This window comes from Peromyscus maniculatus, chromosome 2 (assembly GCF_049852395.1).
Source record: "Peromyscus maniculatus bairdii isolate BWxNUB_F1_BW_parent chromosome 2, HU_Pman_BW_mat_3.1, whole genome shotgun sequence".
In the NCBI taxonomy this organism is placed as follows: domain Eukaryota; kingdom Metazoa; phylum Chordata; class Mammalia; order Rodentia; family Cricetidae; genus Peromyscus; species Peromyscus maniculatus.
Window position 1 is genome coordinate 69,429,255 of NC_134853.1, and position 17,482 is coordinate 69,446,736.

Below are 17,482 nucleotides of genomic sequence, written 5' to 3' on the forward strand. Positions count from 1 at the left end.
TATTTATTTATAAGAGCGCTTTATTAAATCAAATTTCTATGAAATTATTTCTATGGAGCATCAAGATACTGTAGCTTTCCTGCGGCTGAGCGGATGCAGAAACAAAGCTAGAGATTTGAGGATGACGTCCTGGTGGTCTTTATCTCTTTGGTTTTCACATGTCAGGCTTGGCAGCAAGCCTTTAGCTGCTGAGACATCTTACAGGCCTTGGCAGTCTGGGTTTGAAGAGAGACTGAACGGGGCGGCTTTAGCTGTTCACAGCCCTTTAGGATCCAGGAGTGCTCTCGGGGACATCGAAAGCCAGTGCAAATATCACAAGGGTGAACTGAGCCCGTCCCGGGGCCTGAGCAGATGGAACTACAAACTCCAGATTGGAAATGCCAGATCAGAGAACAGCTCAGAGGCCAGACCAGGGCCGATAGCGGAGAAAACGGTGAGCCGACAGAACCACAGTGGAGACAGGGTGCCTCAGAACACACTGGGGAGGCAGAGTGAGAACAGACTAAGCGGGTGCCTGTTCTCTGTTCTCTGGCGAGGGAGGCTCACCCTGCGGAAGTGTCTGCTGTTGCTAAGGAAGCATTCTTCATAAATCCTGCTCCTGTCACTTAGAACTCTGCCACTGGGTTCTGTGTCCAGAGCATAGCAACTGTGGGACTCCGCTCGATAAGCGTACAAGCTCAGCTCAGTGTGTGCTGACAGGATAGGATGACTTTGAGACTTGGTGCTCTGTACCCTTTGCTTCCCAGAGACGAGACTGGTCCGACCCCCAGCTGTAGGTATCTATGCGCCAGTGAGGGCCAGTGGGTCAGGCCACAGCCAAAGTTTCATCAGAAAACTTTGGGTTCACTTAGGCTACAGATGATCCAGAATCAACCATCGCGGCGTCAGATCTCAGTGGATTAGTTTTTTTCTCATCTGTGTTCACACAATGAATTCACCCACATGACCAGCAGTGTGGTAAGAAGTTGGCTGAGCTGAGCACCCTGCTTCCTCCCTGTCCCTAGACCTACCTAAATGTAGCTGATGTCTTTACCTGAAGAAGATACAGTTTTGTCTGGTTTTGAATTGTTAAATGAAATAACTATATGTACTGTGCTGGTTAGTGTTTGTCAATAAACTAGAGTTCCCGGGGAATAGGGAACCTCGTTGAGGAGTTGTCTCCATCAGATTAGATTGGCCTGTGGGCATTTTCTTGGTTGCTTACTGATGTGGAGGGGCCCAGCCCACTGTGTGTGGTGCCACCTACCCCTGGGCTGGTGGTCCTGGGTTCTATAAGAAGGCAGGCTGAGCAAGCCAGGAGGAGCAAGCCAGAAAGCAGCACCCCTCTGTGGTCTCTTCATCAGCTTCTGCCTCCAGGATCCTGCATGAGTTCTGCCCCTAGCTTCCTTCATGATGGACTGTAACCTGTAAGCAACCCTTCTCCCCCGGTCATGGTATTTATCACAGAGACAGAAAAGCAGAGTAGGACATATGCTTTGTGTTATTATTATTTTGATGCATATAACTAAAGGGTACAATGTGCTATTGGATGTGTGTAACAATGTGTAATGAGAAAATAGGGTGGTTGCCACTCCTTCTTCTCCTCCTCCTTTTTCTTTCTTCTTCTCCTTCTTCTTTTCTTTTTTATTTTCTTCCCAAAACAGGGTTTCTCTATGTAGCCCTGGCTGTCCTGGAACTCACTCTATAGTCAAGGCTGGCCTTGAACTCAGAGATCTGCCTGCCTCTGCCTCCTGAGTGCTGGGATTAAGGATGTGTGCCACCACCACCTGGCCTATTTATTTTCTTGTCTGTTTTTCTTTCTTTACTTCTTCCTTCCTTCCTTCCTTCCTTCCTTCCTTCCTTCCTTCCTTCCTTCCTTCCTTCCTTCCTTCCTTCCTTCCTTCCTTTCTTTTTTAATATGTTTGGTTGTACCCTGTATGTCTGGTGCCCTTGGAGACCACAAGAGGACATCAGCTCCCTAGAACTGGATTTACAGACAGTTGTGAGTCACCATGTGGGTGCTGGGAATTGAACCTGGGTCTTCTGGAAGAGCAGTCGGTGTTCTTAACCACTGCCATCTGTCTAGCCCACAACTTCGTCTCTTAAAAGTATTCTCCTGAGGTTTTTCTTTGTGAGGTATTTATTTATTTGTTTGTTTGTTTATTGGTTTTTTGAGACAGGGTTTCTCTGTGTAGCTTTGGACCCTGTCCTGGAACTCACTCTGTAGCCCAGGCTGGACTCGAACTCACAGAGATCCCTCTGCCTCTGCCTACCGAGTACTGGGACTAAAGGTGTGCGCCACCACTGCCTGGCAAGGTATTTATTTTTAAGGCAGGTTCTCATTCTTTATAATTTTATCATCCAATTCTATGTTTCCAAACACTGGATTTTAATATATACATATATGTAACAATAATAATTAAGAAGAGGTAATGGCTTTTAGCCACTGAGTCAGCTCTCCATTCCTTTACCTTCTCTTAGCTTCTCTGTTGGCAAACCTGAACCATTGGAACTGTGGTTTCCAGCTTACTGGCTTTGCTGGTTTCGCTCTCATGATGCATGCGGTTCACGGCACTCCCCTACCCTCTGTATTGCCTGCAAAATTGGCAGCTGGACCCAGGGGCTTTGTTGGCCTTGGTTCATTCTGGAAGCGTCATCCTAAGTGCAGTGACGTTCTTGCAGTGGAAGGCAGATAACATTAGGCTGGATCTCCCCACCTGTGGGGCGTTTACCCACCACCCCCACAGCTTCCCAGAGTTTTCTTGAGTGTGAGCAGCAGGAAATATTAGATAGAAGGATTTATAGCGGAGAATCTTGCGGAGATAAACAGATAGAAAATAAAGGATAGCCTCGAGAGGGCCTGGAACCTATTCCAACGGGCCCGGACTGTCTCTGGTCCAGGGTTTTTATAGAGACGCCAAGGGGTGGAGCAAAAGACCTCCTCCCCCAGCATAGCCAAGTGCAGGCCATCTCAGACACCTGCACTCAGGCCCGTGGTCCTGATCATCCTCTATTCGGACCTGCTGGGTAAAGCCACGAGGAACCCCAGAACGGGCTCCCACACCCACCTGATGTCAGCAGCTGCTAGTTCTCAGTATCAAGATCCTTAACTCATTGTCGGCAGCAGAGTGGTGACGCTCTAGTTGACATTTCCGTTTCCCTTACCCGTTGGAATACTTGGACCATGAGACATTTCCCTCTTTTACCATTTTGTTCTTCAGATGTGGTCAATGGGATGCTAGGACTACATTCTGCCAGCTGATCAGGGCTGAATGTGTGCAGTCCTTTCCACCCACGTGTTCACCGATGTCACATTGGGAAGCTCCTCCTCCATCCAGAGGGGAACCAAGGCTTCTCTTGTTAGGCAAGAGCTTGGCCCCCAAGCTACCTCACTAGCTCTCACATTGGAAGCTTGAAATTGGCCATAGTAGTAGTGTTTACACCACAGACATGGACCAATGACACAACCCAGCCCCCTTCCCCAAGAACTCAACAACACATGATCAGGTCTAGGTCACATGGGACCAGCAGGATAAACACACATTCCTCTCTTCCTTAAAACCTCTCAAGACAATGGAGCTGTTCCCTCAGATCCTGCAAGGTGATGACATAGGATTTTCCTTATGTCCTTGTGAATTTGCACACCTAAATATAACAGGAGCATATCATTCCAGTTCCCTCATCATCTGCATTCCAGATCTCACAGTCTCTGGATCTCACAGTCTCTTTGGCCAGTGTGTGAATCTGGGATTTGCAGCTCAAGACGCTTCACTGGGTTTGTGATTAATTCAAGTTTATAGTTACTGTCTTACTATTGTCTTTAATTTTTCCTACCTGAGATTTTCTTTTTCTTCTGCACGTGTGTTACTTAAGAGTGTATGTGTTCATGTGGGTGTATGCATGTGTTTGTGCATGCAGGTGGAGGCCATAGGTGGTTGTTCTCTTCCTCTCTCACTCTTGGGACTGGGTCTTTCTCTGAACTTGGAGGCACCAATTAGGCAAAATTAGCTTTCCAGTGAACTCCAGGGACCCTCCAGTCTCTTCATCCCCAGCACTGGGGTTCCAAGTAAACACCACTATTTCCAGCTTTTTATGTTCTGGGAATCCAAACTCAGGTCCCCATGTTTATACATCAGGCACTTTACCAACTGAGCCAACTCCTCAGCCTTGGGTCACATCGGTTTTAAAATCTTCTTGTCTTATTTTGCCTCAACCAATTTTTTTTCATTCTTTGGACTTTTAAAAGAAACTTTACTATTACTGTTGTTGTTACTGTGTGTGAGAGAGAGTGTGTTTGTGCACAGTGTACATGAGGATGTAGAGGACAACCTTGGGTGTTGGTCCTGCCCTTCTACCTTGTCTTTAGTACAGACACAACTATAGCTGAAGTTTTCCTGTGTCCTGACCTGCCGGCAGTCGGGACAAATCTCTCCCACTTGTGTCCCCCAAGTAAACACACAGAGACTTATATTACTTATAAACTGTATGGCTATGGCAGGTTTCTTGCTAACTGTTCTTATATCTTAAATTAACCCACTTTTTTTTTTTGTCCAAGACAGAGTTTCTCTGTGTAGCTTTGCGCTTTTCCTGGAACTCACTTGGTAGCCCAGGCTGGCCTCGAATTCACAGAGATCCACCTGGCTCTGCCTCCCGAGTGCTGGGATTAAAGGTGTGCACCACCATCGCCCGGCTGAACCCACTTTTATACATATATACCTTGCCATGTGGCTTGTGGCTTACCAGTATCTTACATCATGCTTTTCCTCATGGCGGCTGGCAGTGTCTCCTCAATCAGCCTTCTTCCACCCAGCATTCTCTTCTTTCCCTGTCCCACCTACACTATCCTTCCTGCCTGGTTACTGGCCAATCAGCATTTTATTTATCAATCAAAGCAACATATATTCACAGCATACAGGACATCCCATAGCACACAACTGTAAGTCAAATTCATTCTGGCTCCATGGAGAGATGGAGTGAGGTGAGGAAACCAGCCAGAAGTGAAGTGAGGACATGCACCAGGGTAGTGGAGGTGTAATGGATTGACCACCAATCATAGTTCAGTGATATAATTGATAATACTTGGTGACTGCCTATATCAGGTCAAGGAAATGGGGTCAGTCAGGGATTCCTGGGCACCCAGATTTGAGTAGAGCTGGACACAATACCATTCAATGGGGGCCAGTCCAGCCGTCAGTATTTTAAAGTCAGGTGCCACCACTGTTGCTAGTTTAGGAGAGGAGCCAACTTGACTGAGCCCTTTCTGACCTCTGCTTGTCTAGGAGAGGAACCCCTTGGCAGAGCCCCTGCCCAAGAAGCCTTGGTGTTAGGTATCTGAGCTTAATGCCTAGGAGAAAAGCAAAGACCTTCTCTATGTGCCTCATCAAAGGCATCATCACTTGAAAACATGGAAGCCTAGTGATCTCCTTTCCATTAATTCCAGATCTATTTCCCAGCCACTTCTTCCTATCTTCACACCCCATCTCCCTTAAGCATGTGATGTACTAATACTTGAGTGCCTAAAAAAGCACAGCTCTAATCCTATGCCCTTCCTATGAAAAAACATTTGAGGAAATTGTTCATTCATTCACCCTAATTTATCCATTCAAAAAGAAAAAGAAAAAAAAAACCTGATTGCTAGCTGAGTGTGTTATCACTTGGAATGTAATGATAAAGAAAGCAGCTTGCTCTCATTTCATGACAGGTACAGTCTGTCCTGTATTCATGGACCTCCCCAAAATGACATGCCCATCACTCTCAGTTTCTCCCCTCTATCTCCAAAGAACAATCCTAAAGTGCCTCATATCACACAGGCTTCCAGAGAGCTGAGAACAACCATTACCTCTTCTTTTGTCTAATTGATCCTCTCAGTCTGAAACAAGGCCTTTAAGAGAGGAAAACTGTTGTTCAGCTTTCCACAGTCCCACGTTGGGCGCCTTCTGTTTTCTTTGCCTCTTTGCTCTTTTCTCTTTTGGCTCTTTGGGGGTCCCGCTCCCAAATAAATCACACACAAGAGACTTATTCTTAATTGAAATGCCTGGCCTTAACTTGGCCTTTTTCTTGCCAGCTTTTCTTAACTTAAATTATCCCATCTACCTTTTGCCTCTGGGCTTTTTCTTTTTCTTACTTCTGTATATCTTACTTTCACTCTTACTCCATGGCTGGCTGTGTAGCTGGTTGGCTGGCCCCTAGCACTCCCCTATCCTTGTTCTCTTGCTCTAGTGATCTCCTTTCCATTAATTCCAGATCTATTTCCCAGCCTCTTTCTCCTATCTTCACACCCCATCTCCCTTAGGCATGTGATATACTAATACTAGAGTTCCTCCCAGATTTCTCCTTCTATTTATTCTCTCTTCTCTCTTGCCAGCCCTGCCTATCCTTCCTCCTGCCTTGCTATTGCCATTCAGTTCTTTATTAGATCATCGGGCATTTTAGACAGGCAAAGTAACACAGCTTCATAGAGTTAAACAAATGCAACATAAAAACATGCAACACATCTTTGCTTCATTAAAGCAAGTGTTCCACAGCATAAACAAAAGTAACACATCTTAAAATAATATTCTACAACAGAAAACATACCATAACACAGTGAAACAATCTCTATTATATAGACAGAAGTTTTCCTGTGTCCTTCTTGGTCACACCACCACTCGGTCCCAAGTAAACACACAGGCTTATATTAATTACAAACTGTATGGCCTATGGCTCAGGCTCATTATTAACTTGATCTTATAACTTAATTCAACCCATTTCTATTAATCTATATTTTGCCACGTGGCATCATGGCATTAACTGTTCTTTCATATCTTACTTCTCCTGGTGGTGGCTCACAGCTTCTGCCTGACTCCACCCTTTTTTATCTATGTCTTCAGTTTGAATGTACCGCCTAACCTTATTCTGCCTTGCCATTGGCCAAACAGCTTTATTTATCAGCCAATGAGAACAACACATATTCACAATGTACAGAAAGACAAGACATCCCATAGCACTACTAGGATGTCCCCATGCCTACCCCTCACCCCCACTCCCACCCCTGGGCCCCATCTCCACAGCTCCTTTCTGGGTCAGCTGAACAGTCTCGACATTTGCTACTTGGGTCCATATTTTAAATTTTCAAGGCCATCTGTGAGCAAGCCAAAAGTGTGTGTCATACATTTCGAAGGTGGAACCATCAATAATACCCTGTGAGGTAAGCAGGAAGTCGGGCTTGTTTTCTGGTTATTGCGAACAGCTATATGTAGCTATCTACGGGCTAGATTCTCCCGAGGCTGTGGTCTGTGGAGTCACTTGTTCTAGACTGTCCCAGTCTCCCAGTCTTTGCCTAGAACTTCCCATGAATGACCACAGGACCTCAGAGCTTGGAACTGACCTCGGGGATGACTGAGTGGATCTCCTTGGATAGGGTCACAGTTACCCCCTTTATTGTTTGTGTGCTATCTACTCTAAGTGGCTATTACAGACCAATAGCCTTAACTTGCCCCTCCTGCGCAAAGAGTCGTTTCCCTTGGAAACAGAAACAGTAACCTTAGCCAAGGCCTTCTGCCCCAAGAATCTCAGTGGCCTCATTTGTAAAGTGATGGAGATGTCCTTGAGACATTTGAGACTGCTTCAAATTCCAGAGCAAGTGAGTCTGGAGCTGGAGACTGGCAAACAACAGCATGCAGGCATTCCAGCTCCAACCCAGAGCTAAGCGGATGTCACCTTATATCAGTTACTTTTTATGCCTGTGACCTCAGTATCTCATGTAGGCAGGTTATGGGAGCAAAGATTTACTGTGGTTCAGTTTCAAAAGGTTCAGTCATGGACTTTTGGCTCCACGAATTAGGCTTCATGGTGGGAGGAGCATGTGGTGATGGGGAGCTGGTTGATTCACTGCCAACCAGGGAGCTGAGAACAAGGAGCAGTCAGTCTGGCATAATGGTAGTATGCCTGTCCCCAGTCACCTAATTCCTCCAGATAGCCCTCACCAGTGGGAGTTTCTATAACTTTGAAAGATGGCACTACCAGCTGGGGGCCACACTCTGAGATCATGAGCCAGTGGGGGAGGGGGCATTTCATACTTAAACTGTAGCATTTATGGCCTCTTCACCTGGTCTCACCCAGAATGAAATGGAATGTGTCTCTCCAGGCCTTTTCAAATGGTCTGATTTTCTAACTACTAGAGAGCACTTAATATTAAACACGACTTAATATTAAATTCATCTTCTGTAATAACTTCATCTCGGGACTCTTTCCAGCTCTGTTCACCTCCTGAAGGAGCGTGGAAAGCAGCTGAACCCTGCTGTTTTCAACATGCTGGCAACTGTTTGGATACCTTGGGTTGTTTCCTTACCATTGACTTCATCGGCAAAACAACGCTAGGTGCTTATAAACGACCATCATGACAACTGTGAGAATGTTTCCTGCGTAACCTAAAATTTGACAGCAATCATATTCAGCAGGCCACTAGGTTTCGACTGTGATGGTTTGAATGAGAAACGTCCCCCATAGTCTGGGGCATTTGAACACTCGTTTGCAGTTGGTGGTGCTGTTTGGGAGGCTTGGGAGGTGTGGCTTGCTGGAGGAAGTATGTCGCTGGAGGTGGGCTTTGAGAGTTAAGGGCTGGCACCATTTTGAGTTCTTCCTGCTTGTGGTTCAGGATGTGAGCCCTCAGCTTCCAGCTCTGGTCCCCATGCTTCCTGCCACACTTCCCCGTCATGTCAGACTCTTAACCCTCTGGAACCATCAGCCAAACAAACCTTCCTCCTCTAAGTCGCATTGGTCATGATGTTTATCACTGCGATAGAAAAGTGACTGGTACACAGGTCCCCGAAACCTACCTGACATTTAGCTATCAGCTATTAATCACTGTCATCATCCCAGACCACTTCTTGCCTTGCTCTCCGCTTCCTGGCAAGACTACAGACTTACACGGACAACTCATGTGAGAATTTCTGATACTGGGCTGACAGGATGGCCCAGCAGGTAAGGGCACGAGCTGTGCTGCCTCATTATCTGCATTTTATCCCCTGATCCCCACTGTGGCAAAGAGAGCCAACTCCTGAAAGTTGTCTTCTGACCTCCACACACACTGTGGCACGAGTACACACACACACACACACACACACACACACACCAGACACAAATAATAAATAAAATTTAAAAAGAATTGCAAATATTAATAAACACATGAAAATGCATGCAGCTTTGCTGGTAGTCAAATATGTACAAATAAAAAAATTAAATGTATGAGTTATCATTTGTACCTACTCAATTAACAACACTTTTTAAATGATAGTGCTCTGTCAAAGATGAGATGAAATGGGAGTCCATGCATGCACAATAAATCCATATATCCCTACTATAACACACTTTAACTTTGAGACAGGGTTTGTCTGTTAGTCCTGGCTCTCGTGGAACTTGCCCTAGGCAACTCAGAGATCTGCCTGCCTCTACCTCCTCAGTGTTGGTATTAAAAGCATGTGCCACCACCACCCAGATAACAGGTCCTTTGACTCAGGAATTCTGCTTTTAGAATTCATTTCAAAATGACCAGGAAAGCAGATGTTGACATGCACAAAGATGTCCATCATAGTGCTGTTTAGGGGAAAATGGGAAATAAAATATCAAAAATAATTGAATGGTTGAATTTATATCTTTATGAAAGACCATTCTGAAATATTACAATCATCTCTTTGAAAAACCATTAACACAAAGAAGTGTTAGGTTATGATATTCAGCCAGAAGACTCGAATGTAAAATTATGTCAGTCACTCAATTCTGTAAGAAAATAAAATAGAATAAAATAATGGCTTGTGGTAAGGTTGAATATTCTTTTCTAAAGTTTTCTATATTTTCTCATTGTGTATCATAATGTTATTCCCCATAGAGATTGTATCAATTTGCACTCCCCCAACAAACTATATAGGAGTTCGTGTCTGCCGATCCTCAACAATACAGTGTGGTTTGGGTATTACTGATCTTCGTCGTTATGACTGATAACCCCTGACAGCTCAGTGTCTCTTTCCCTTGAAGGAAAGGTTGATTTACTTGATGTGTGTGGGTGTTTTGTCTGCAGTTGTGTCTGGGCACAGCCTGTGTGCAGTGCCTGTGGAGCCCAAAGGGAGTGTCTGATCCCTTAGAACTAGTTACAGTTATGAGCCACCAAGTAGATTTGAACCTGCATCCTCTGGAAGAACAGCGAGTGCTCTTACTCACTGAGCCATCTCTCCAGCCCCTACTTGAAACTTTTTATGAATGAAGCTGGGTGTTGCTACAGCTACCAGAGCCCCTCATAATTGCTTCACTATAAATTATCTGTTTCCTGTCGCTTGACCATTTCCCTTTTTTAAATTATCACATTTATTTAGTGTGTGTGTGTGTGTGTGTGTGTGTGTGTGTGTGTGTGTGTGTGTGTGTGTGTGTGTGTTTTCATGGACAACTTGTGCACAGACAATTTGTGGGACTGGAGTCAGTTTTCTCTTTCCACCATGTGGATCCCGGGGATTGAACTCAGGTCATCAGGCTCAGTGGCAGGCACCTTTACTGGTGGAGTGATCTTGCCAGCCCTGATCATTTTTCGGATGGATTGGTTTTTGATCTTTTCATATTGGTTATTGCAAACCGGTTGATTTAAGAGTATAGTGACTTCATCAAGTCACTCTGAACACCCATCCACAAAGCAGACTCCATGGAGTTCCACTGACTAGTTTAGTGGTAGTCTCCAAACTATCACTAAACAATCATTCCAAGAGTCAGTAATTTGGACAGAGTACATGGGGGGGGGGACGGGACTGGATTCCATTATGTGGTATCTAGGTCCTCAGCTGGGTCCTCACTCGGGCTGGTGGTGACTTGGTATCTGGAAACTCTAATCAGATATCTGATGTGGAAACTGACTGGCACTGACTGTGGAGAGCCAGTGTGCATTCTACCCTAACCTCCTCTGCGAGGAAACTTTAAAGTCTTGAAACCAGTTAGTTCTACCCAGTATGAAAACTGGCAACGACTCTTTTAACTGGCTAGCGCTATACTAATGGAGAAGTGAGTTCACTCACCTGCTGACTGTGGGTTAGGACTTCAGCTGAGTTAAAGGGCAGCCTTTCCCGGAAGCTCTCTAGGGAGGCTGGTCTGTACCTCACAGCACTGATAGGTTCCTAGTGTGAAGAGCTTTGGGATGCTGGTCAGAAGCAGGATTGCCTTCCCTAGCCTGGTCATGGAAGCCACAGGTATCTTAGTGTAGCCATGGCTACACATCATTCTGAGTGTAGCCATGAGGCTGCTTAGGTTTGTTGGGGGAGGGATGGACATGTCTCTTCTGCTCATAGGGAGTGTCAGTCACATTAGCAGCCTGTGGGTTGGGAAACCTTGCTTCAGAAAACTCTTATGACTCTTCATACTTGTGGAAACTTGCTAATTTTCTATGCACGGCAGAAAACAAAGTATTTTGTGATCTTCGTATATTCTTTTCTATGCTCGTTCACTCTGCTCCCTTGTTTTTGTTGTTGTTTGTTTTTAGAGACAGGGTTTCTCTGTAGCTTTGGTGCTCCTCCCAGAACTCACTCTGTAGACCAGGCTGACCTCGAACTCACAGAAATCCACCTGCCTCTGCCTCCCTCTCAAGTGCTGAGATTAAAGGTGTGCGACACCACTGCCTGGCCATTATACTCCTCTGTTTTAGTTACTTTTCTATTGCTCTGAATAGACACCATGACTAAGGCAACTTATGAAAAGGCTTTTATTTGGGGGCTTGCCTACAGTTTCAGAGGGTGAGCTCATGGCCATCATGGTGGGAAGCATGGCCAAAGGCAGGCAGGCATAGTGCTGGAGCAGAAGCTGAGAGTTTATATCTGATCTGTAAGTTAGAGGCAGAGAAGAGGGAATGTGCCTGGCATGGGCTTTGGAAACCTCAAATCCTTCCCTAGTGACACACCTCCCCCAGCAAGCCACACCTCTTAATCCTTCCCAAAACAGTCCACTAACTAGGGACCAGGCATTCAGATATATGTGCCTGCGGGGCCATTCTCACTCAGACCATCATGCCTCTAATGGGTTAATACCAGCGGGTGCCACCGTTAGGTGCACTGGTTGGTGTTCCCCATGGCTGTGACCGATACCTGATGAAATCAGCTTAAAGGGTGAAGGATTAGCTTAGGCTCATGGTTCAGGGGATAGAGTCCATCATGATGGGGAAGGCATGGTAACGGTGCCTCATCTGTGACAGTGGGAGCTTGAGGCACAGCTTGTTACCCGGGAGCGGGGAGCTCAGGGTAGGAGCAGAGTTGGCCTGTAACCTCTCAGAAGGCTGCAACCAGCAAGTGTCCAAGTGTTCAGACACGTGAGCCTGTGGGGCACACTCCACATCCAAATTGTAACAGTGAGAAGCATGCTGGTTTGTTGAGGAAACACCTCTTCTCTCCCTGCCCACCTTTTCTAGTTTGTGTGGTATTTTGTAATGTGCTCAGTAACTGGTAGAGAGAGTAGGCAAATGTTTGGAAATCAGTCTCTCCAGGTCTCACTTTGTTCATCTGTAAAATGGGAGCTATATCACCACACTCATCTACCTTTCAGATTTCTCATGAGGATGAAAAGATACGCCGAGTGTGAAAGTTAGAAGGGTAAGGCACTGCTTGAGGGCAAACGATCACCTTGAGAAGGAGTGGAATGGTTTGGGGAAGAGAAAGGGGGTCATTGGATGCTAGCTTTTTTTTTTTTTTTTTTAAGAAGTGGTGTTGTATGTGTGCTTTCCTGGTGCCTGTGGAGGTCAGAGACTCTCAGCTCCTTTGGAGCTGGTTGTGAACCACTCTGCTGTGCTGGGTTCCAAACATCAACGCTCTGTAAGAATAAGTTCCCATAACCACAGAGGCACCCCACCAGCCCCATACCTGTGTCAATATCTTAATGAAATCACTGATACTCCAGGCAGCCATGCCTGTGTGGCCCAACAAGCACCTTTATAGTGGCAGCAAGTGGCTGTCCACCTGTCTGTCTGGTGGCTGTCCACCTGTCTGACTGTGAAGTGCTGCCCACAGATGCTCAAAAGTGGAACCCGTCATTTACTGATGGGATTGGGTGTCTATCAGAGCACCGTACCTTCCTAAGCCCCAGAGTTTTTATTTCCTGGACCATTCTGTCATGGCAATCAACAAACACCCAGCTTTTACAGACACACAATGGCGCAGAAAAGATGGGCATGATCCAGCGTTGAGACGGTGAAGTCCAGGGAGCGGTTAGGACGCACAGGTCCAGTAGGTTTTGAGTATTGACATGTTGCCTTCGAAAACTGAAAATGCCCCATCGTAACCGAGTGAATTCGCTCTCCCGCTCTGGGAGCCACAACTGTGGCTGTCTTCTGCTTCTGTGACAGATACCTGAAAACACCCATTGTATTCCTCACCACAGCCTTTGAAAGGTCAGGGCCGTGTCTAATTGGTCTCTGCGTCCTCCGCAGCACCTCTCAGGGACAGCAGCTAGCGTTTAATGACCTTTACAGAGGCGGGGCCTCCACACAGGCCACGTGGTCGTTCTCTTCCCAGGACGCTGCTCCACCTCAGTGATCTAGGACAGTGCCTTGCTCCTAAGCACCTCATCAATGTTACTTAAATCAATGAACTTGTGTGTGCTTACTTTGGTCCAACCTCGACAACAAAGCAGAGCAATTCCCAGGCCCCAGTCAGACCGAGCAGATGCCTCTACACACGCGGTGTGCGGCGGGGCTCAGCATGCTGGACACGGCTCCGCCCTTACTTCGGCACCCCGATGAGCATTTTAGCCTTCCCTCCTCTGCGAAGTGTGATAACAGTACAGGGGAGAACTGTAAACGCCGAAGGAGATGTTGCTTGCACCAGGGCTTTGAAGGACAGCCTAGTGGTGTGCCCTAAAGGGTTACAGTTCAGCTGTGGACCAGTGGCCACCGGCACACCCTACCCTTCTCTTCCTGATTGGATTGACAGGGGAGGGGAAGACTAAGCGGAACGGACTGGGGACGGTGGAGAAGGGTGCGGGGTGGGGGTGGGGCGGGGCGGCTATAAGTAGCTATTTCTGATTCCCAAGTGACCATGCTTTAGGCTTAGGCTGAAATTCCCTGTGAGCTTCACTAATGGAGAAATTAGTATCAGTTGACAGAGTAGCATATGCTCTGAAATGTTCTCCCATTACGCTTCATGAGAAATGGCAGGAATTCCTGGTCCATTATAGGAAATCTGCCGCGACGTTAGCCTCTGGGAAAGCATGCCCTGATATCCCCCAGGCTCTGAAAGTCAGCTGGTAACTCCAACTTCTGGAGGATGCACCAAGTATTACTAATTTCTTAATTAAATATTATATTATTTCTTTTCAATTTCATACCATGTATTTTGATCCTATTCCTCTTCTCTCCCCAACTCCTCCCAGATCCACCCCTACTAACCTGATGTCACATCCTCTTTTTACTTTTTGTAAGAGTCTAGTAAGTCCAATTTGTGCTGCCCAAATTCTCTTGGGTGTGGGGGGGGCCATCCCCTGGAGTATGGTCACCCTACCAGGGGTCACACCCTTAAAGAAAACTGACCCACCCTCTCACCAAAGCTACCAATTGCCAGTAGTTCCTTTCCTCATGGTGGGACTTTACGCCAGGCTGAGATTTTGGACAGCTTGAGCTCGGGCAGGTCTTGTGCATGCTGTCTCAGAGGGGTGAGGACAATATTGGTGTCTGGGGAACATTGCTCCACTGGAGTCACCTGCTGCCTCTGCATGTTACAATCTTCCTGTCCCCGTGATAATCCCTGAGCGTTGGAAGAGGGGGTGTTTATAGATGTCCTAGTCAGGCCTGAGAGCTCCCGGGTCTCTTGCTCTCTGTATTGTGGACCTGTTGGGGGTGTCTGTGTTAATTGCTGTCTCCTGCAGGAAAAGCTTCTCCGATGAGGCTTGAGAGATGCACTAAACCATGGGTATAATGATAGCTCATTAGGAATTAGTTTAATACTACGTCCATTTAACAGACTCTAGCACCTATGACCTGTCTAGCTACAGGTTCTTAAGGCTCAAAGTATGTGAAACAATCATCTTTGTCCATCAACACAGGGCTCATGAAAACATCTCTTATTCTTTGGAGGAAAAAAAATACTGTTTTCGTGAAACTGAGCATTTCAAAGCAAATGTTATTCTGACAACTTTGTGAGAGTACCTGCTGTTTGTTTTCAAGCTAATCAGCGTGTGTGATATTGATTGGCCAGTACTGACATTTTAAAAACATGTCTTTGCTGTCATTGATAAGTGTGTGCTCTCTCACAAGCCAACAGTTCTATTAGGGAACCATTAGGACTGATTTGCAAGAAAGGTCTGTCTCTTTCAATGCTGGTTAGGATGCAAAGAAAGAAGGAACCAGGAGGGAAGGGAAGAGCCTAGCTTTACAGACTGTGCAAGGCAGACAAGTGCCTTGGGGACCCAGGAGCTTGACAAAGCAAAATAACAGCTGTCATTTAGCTGGGAAAGTCCAAGGCATCCCAGCTCTCACACAGGATGCGTGTTTCACCCTCCTGAATCCTCACAGACCCTGGAAGTCAGTATTATCTCTGTGTTATGATGAAAAAACGGAGCCCACATCTGTCCAAGGACACAACGCTAGAAAGGGCTTGAGTTAAGATTCAAGCCATGTCTGACCCAGCAGCCCAGATTCTTTCTAGAACATTCCTCTGATTCAAAGAGCAGGCTGAGACACAGTGTCACAGTACATCGTGGCAAAACATGAACAAAGCCTTGTTTTGAAGAAAATCTGGGTCACCTTCCTTTCTTCTGTCCTACACAGAAGATAGGCGAGAACACGGAGAAAATGGTCCCCATGCCAGGGTCTCCCTGGGTCCAGCTCTCAGAACTGAGGGAGAAATACCAGCCCACACCCCCATCCCCCCCAATTCAGACTTGCCCAGTTTGTCTTTGACACCGAGGGGTGGGTGCCAGCTCTCAGAACTTAGGGTTCAGGAGGAGTTCCAGCTCACATGCCCATTCTCTCCCTTCAAGTTTGTAGTTCTCTCCTCCCTACCAAAGTCAGAGAAGTCCGGGGGCAGCTCCTTGACAGTGAAGGCCTTCCTTCCTTCCTTCCTTCCTTCCTTCCTTCCTTCCTTCCTTCCTTCCTTCCTTCCTTCCTTCCTTCCTTCCTTCCTTCCTCCCTCCCTCCCTCCCTCCCTCCCTCCCTCCCTCCCTCCCTCCTTTGTTCCTGTTTTCCTCTTTTTTTTTTTAAGGCATATTTTTGTTTTTACTTATGTGATCACATGTGTGTCTGTGTGTGTGTATGTACACCTGCATGCTGGTGCCAGTCAGTGGAGGTCAGAAGGAGATGTCCCAGACCCTGGAACTAGAGTTACAGGTGCCTGAGAGCCCTCTGACATGGGTGCTGGGAACAAACCTCTGGTCTTCTGGAAGAGTAGTATGTGCTCTTTTGTTTGTTTGTTTTTCAAGGCAGGGTTTCTCTGTGTAACAGCCTTGGCTGTCCTGGATCTCACTCTGTAGACCAGGCTGGCCTTGAACTCACAGCGATCCGCCTGCCTCTGGTGTGCTGGGATTACAGGCGTGCGCCACCACACCTGGCATAGTGTGTCCTCTTAACCACTGAGCTGTTTCTCCAGACCCTTCTTCGAAGTCCTCCTTTCTGGGTCATTATAAGGCAGCTAATTTGACATTGACAATACTGTGGGAATAGACTCCAAGGCCATTCTAGCCTATTGATCTGTCAGGGTGCCATGTGAGAACCAAATTTAAATTGTGACCCCATTGCATGCTGCCTGGGTAATCTTGAGCAAGTTGCTTAACCTTGCTGAGTCTCCTCACTTGCAAGCTAGACACCATAATGCCTGTTTGTTGGAGCTTTGTGATAATTAATAGCATATTGAAAACACATACCACATAGGTGAGGTTTCTCTCTGTCCTCAGAGCCTCCGACAGGCTCTTTGTTCTCTGCCTAGAAGATGTATCTCTTCTCTCTCTTCAGGTGGTTAACATGGATTCATTCTCTAGTATCCTTCAGTAGATAACCAGAAGGAACTCGATAAGGTTGGCATTAGTTTTATCATCTGTAAGATGGTCAGATGGCTCAGTTGGTAAGGGACCTGCTGACCAAGCATGAGGTCCAGAGTTTGGATTCCCAGAACCCATATAAAATGCCAGGTGTGGTGGCATCTGTAACCCTAGATGGTTTCCTAGAGCTCATTGTTCATGGTGCCTAGCTGAATCAGTGAGCTCCAAGTTAGTTCAGAGACCCTGCCTCAAAAGAGAAGGTGAATGGGCTGGGTGTGGTGGTGCATGCTTTGATTGTTTGTTTGTTTGTATTTGGTTTGGTTTGGTTTTTATGAAACAGCGTTTTTTCTGTGTAACAGCCCTGGCTGTCCTGGAACTTACTCCATAGACCAGGCTGACTTGAACTCACAGAGATCCACCTGCCTCTGCCTCCTGAGTGCTGGGATTAAAGGTGTGTGCCACCATGCCTCAAAGTGGTGCATGCTTTTAATCATAGCACTCAGAGGTAGAGGCAGGTGGATCTCTATGAGTTTGTGGC

General features: G+C 46.5%; 1 protein-coding gene across 1 annotated transcript in view; it reads left to right on the forward strand.

The window, feature by feature from the left end:
• Window positions 1-639: 639 nt before the first annotated feature.
• Window positions 640-17,482, forward strand: part of Frmpd1 (FERM and PDZ domain containing 1) — a 127,581-nt gene continuing 110,738 nt past the window's right edge. The window contains exon 1 of the mRNA XM_042271086.2: window positions 640-957. The gene's annotated coding sequence lies outside the window, so the exon portion shown is untranslated. The remainder of the gene's footprint in view (window positions 958-17,482) is intronic.